Below are 5,000 nucleotides of genomic sequence, written 5' to 3'. Positions count from 1 at the left end.
AAAAATCATAGTTTTCTTCAACCACTTACTCATTCCGCTAAAAAAAAGGAAAGAAAAAAAATAGTAATTTTAAATAATAATGATTATTATTATTGTTATTATTATTATCATTATTATTACTATTATCATTATTATTATTATTATTATTATTATTATTATTATCATTATTATTATTATTGTTATTATTATTATTTTCATTATTATTATTATTATTATTATTATTATTATTATTATTATTATCATTTATATCATTATTATCATTATTACTATCAATATTATTATTACTACTATTACTATCATTATTAAATAAATTAATATATAAATAAACATATAAAAAAATCCTAGGCTTACATATCACCGTGCCATGCATAACCAGATAAACACAGAATTAATTAATTCATTGCCAGGCTCAGCTATGAAGTGTGTGAAATCCATAATGACATTCAGAATATTATCGAATTATTATTGTACTGAAATATGTCACAGACGAGAGAGTCGCCATGTTCATTAATTTGTGCCTTTTGAACATGCATATCTGGATTGTTTATGATTGTAATGAGCACATTAGTTGCATCGATTTAGATTTTATAAATGTATGTTTTTTTTTTTTTTAACTAATATCATTATGACAAGTAATTATTAAATTTTATCTTTTTTATCCAATTGTGAATTCTCTGGCACCCTGATTGCTCATTTCAACAAAATTATTAAAAGCTTCAAATCATCATGCCATAACCAGATATATATATAAAAAACGAGGTGGCAATTACCTGCAATATTTACTTATTTTTTATTATCTTCTTTCTCTCTCTTTTTTTTTTTTTTTTTTTTTTTTTTTTTTTTTTTTTTTTTACAAAGTTGGGCCTGAAAATGAAACAAAAAAAATCACTTCGAAAACGTAAACAAATTCTTGTCTCTCCTCCGCTGACTTGGAATTATTCATTCCCGCTCGAAATAAGTAGTTCACAAGAGAGCTATGACAGAGCTTCTCATACTTGTCATTGTGTCATAGTTGTGTCTGTAAGCGTGTGTGTAGCGTGGCGCGTGCGTGTGTATGTGTGTGAGTGGAAGGGGGTAGTGTGTGCAGAGAGTACGTGTGTGTGTGTGTGTGTGTGTGTGTGTGTGTGTGTGTGTGTGTGTGTGTGTGTGTGTGTGTGTGTGTGTGTGTGTATGTGTGTGTGTGTGAGTGTAAATGTGAGTGTGTGTGTGTGCGTGTGTAAATGTGAGTGAGTGTGAGTGTGTGTGTGTATGTGCTTGCGTGTGTATTTAAACCTCACACACGGATCCCAGTCCCAATATCATATTACTTTAATCATCAACTCATTATAACGACTGTGGAAATATAACCTTTAAAAATTCCCCAATTACAACTCTATTAAGAAAAGTACTGGACACCATGTTGCCCGCCAGTCACACGCAAAACCAGCATTTACAATGTCATTCAGAATTTACAGAGGCTATTAGTCAACCGTAGTACTGCCAATGTAGTTTATTACCCGCGGCTGTATTTCCAAAATGCATCATTCGGGAAATTTCTCTTTCTGTAAGTGTATTGAATTGTTATACAGCAAAATACATTCACCATGTTATATGAAAAAAATACCAGATTAACTTCATAATGATAGATGGAATTAAACAGAGTGAGATTGCGTTTAATAATGCTAAGACAAATGCATAATTTCTTGCAGTTCAGGTGCAATTATTCGAAGACAATTTATCTTCCGAGGAATTCATTAGCTAAAAGTTACAGGTATGGAAATATGAAACATGGAAATGAAAATGTCTTATAACAAATCCCACGCTATATAATTTCAAGAATTTCAAGACATAAATAAAACACACACACACACACACACACACACACACACACACACACACACACATGCACACGCACACACACACACACACACACAAACACACACACACAAACAAACACACACACACACACACACATGCACAAACACACACATACAAACAAACACACACACACACACACACACACATGCACACGCACACAGACACACACACACACACAAACACACACACACACACGCAAACACACACTCAAACAAACAAACAAACACACGCATTCATATATATTAGCATCTATTAAGGCAAACATATGGATGCTGATACCCTAGTTAGCATTGTGATTATTATTAAAAATGTTATCATTTCTATTATCAATAGCATTATCATTATTATAAACATTTTTATCACTATTATTATCATTAGCATTATCATTATTATTAACATATTTATCACTATTATTATCATTAGCATTAGCATTATTATTAACATTTTTATCGTTATTATTATAATTAGCATTCTTATTATTATTAACATTATTATTATTATCATTATCATTAGCATTATTATTAACATTTTTATCATTATTATTATCATTAGCACTATCATTATTATTAACATGTTTATCATTATTATTATCATTAACATTATCATTATTATAAACATTTTTTCATTTTTATTATCATTAGCATTATCATTATTATTAACATTTTTATCATTATTATTATCATTAGCATTATCATTATTATTATCATTAGCATTATCATTATCATTAACATATTTATCATTATTATTATCGTTATTATTATCATATTATTATGATTATTATCATATTATTATTACTATTATTATTAGTAGTAGTAGTAGTAGCAGTAGTAGTATCATATTATTATACTATCATTACTATTATTATCATATATTGTCACTATTAATATCATTAGCATTATTATTTTTACATTCATTTAATTTCTTGAAAAAAAAAAAACGAGAGAAAATCCGGGAAATACAACTGCAACTTGTTAATTGCAAAGAATTACGTTGTTGTTGTTGTTGATTTTGTTGTATTTGTTGCTCTTGTTATTAGTGTTAGTGTTGTTTTGTTATTGTTGTTATTGTTTTGTTATTATTTCTAGTGTTGTTAGTGTTATTTTTGTTTTGTTGTTGTTATTGATGTTGTTATTATTGTTTGGTAACTGTTGTTTTTGTTATTGTTATTGTTGTTTTTGCTTTATTCTAAAATACCATCCGCTTCTGTTTTATGTTTTTTTTTTTCGTGACATTCGAAACAAAACAAAAACGGTAGACCACAAATATCATTATCTCGGAGGACTAAAATAAATAAATAAATAAATAAATAAATAAAACATTCGGAAAACTCAAAATGTCCCCTGTTATTTCCAGGGAGGGGGGGGGGGTCTCACACATGAGTCATTGAAAGCATGTTCCTTCCTGCAGTCAACCGTAACAATTTACAATAATGAGTTTAGTTTTACAAGTACTTCCAGAGAGGCAAGTAGTCTATTAATTATTTTTCAAACCAAGTATGTTTTTTGGGGGAAATATTCTGTATAAGTCAACAGTTTCTATCCATAATCTCTATTGTAAAATTTAAATAATATTTATCGATTATGATTTATTAACAAAACGGTAAATGTACATATCAATATTTTCTGCTTATTCTTATAGTCAACAAAATGTCAATAAATCTAAGTAAATACAAGTTTTTTTTTCGGTTTACCTCTTAATATGAATCAATTTTCTCTATTCTAACCTTATTTCTGAGACATTTTTTTCTGTAATTTGTAGTTGCATAGTCTACACAGTTTGTTAGGAATATAATATGTACTTCAGGTCACTAGTAAATAAAAAAAATATAAAATAACATATATACGAATCTGAAATATTTCGGTTATAAAGCAATAATTATTAATCAAAATATATGCATTTTTAGAGAGTAAAAATCGGTTACAGACTATACAAGGTAAGCAGCTGTAATCGATACTGTAATGAGTGTATGTAAATGACCAATAATGATAATATCGAATGTCAGCGTAAAATTCCTGGATAGTGAAGATTTACCTGAAATCATTAACAACGTAACATGATGAATCGCAGAACAGTATACCGTGATGGTACTTTTTAAAAAATAAATCTCATTTATTTAATGAAAACAAAATTCTGACCAAACTAACACCACTGCACAATACACCAGAGGTAGGTGTCTGTAGAAATAAGCTTTTAGGACTCAGCATTAAGCCTATTTCCAAATCCACCGACCTGGGCAAAGCGAGAACAGAAGGAGAGGTACAAAGGATATTAAAAAAAAAGAAAAGGAAGGGAAGATACAGAAAAGGAAGGAAAGGTAGAGAGAGAGAAAGGTAAAAAGGATATTCGAGAGTCAGCTGATGTCGTCAATGGCCATAATACGAGGGGCTTAGTCCAACAATAAGCCACTTGATCATATTACGGATGCAGTGACAAGCCTGTAGTAGCAGGAAGTTACTTAACGACCATCGACCAAGGAGAATATTGACAATGAAGGTCGTTAGTAATTGTCGTGAGCTTTTTTTAAAAGAATTTGTAGTTGTGTACATATTTTAGCTATGTCTGAGTAGATATATCTAATATCAGCCATACATGTGCCCTTAGACTGGCTTCAGAGGATCGTAATGGTATTGTTACAGCATAATAATATTCAACAAACGATTACAGATTTTTAATCCCCATATCGCTCGCGGAAATAATGAAAAAAACATAAGCAGAATTTATATTTCCTTTTTATACATCTTGTAGACTGTGTGAGTGTTTACTGTAGCGAGGTTATTGTCCAGGTTACTTGAGGTACGAGAGATACCAGGTAAAGCCAATTAGCAACCACAGAGCTTAGTACACCCTCACTTCACCAGGTGTAACAGGTAGCCTCAGCAAATCTGCAAGCAAGCAAAATGAAGAAATGAGTTTATGCACATACCCTGGTCACCTTTTTCTACCTGAATATATAAACACTGTTGATAAAGAGATCTGCATCAACTCTACATACCGATTCGATCTCACCATTTGTGTTTAAACGCCTGACAGACATCAACGAGCGTGAATTCTTCGACCAGGTCTTCGTGAATGACAGAAAACCCACAGAAGCCGTACTTTTCCGGGACATTCTCCCTTTTTTTTCCAAGATAAACAAACATTCT

The sequence above is a fragment of the Penaeus chinensis genome, chromosome 17 (genome assembly GCF_019202785.1).
Source record: "Penaeus chinensis breed Huanghai No. 1 chromosome 17, ASM1920278v2, whole genome shotgun sequence".
NCBI lineage: Eukaryota > Metazoa > Arthropoda > Malacostraca > Decapoda > Penaeidae > Penaeus > Penaeus chinensis.
This window is presented reverse-complemented; position numbering follows the sequence as displayed.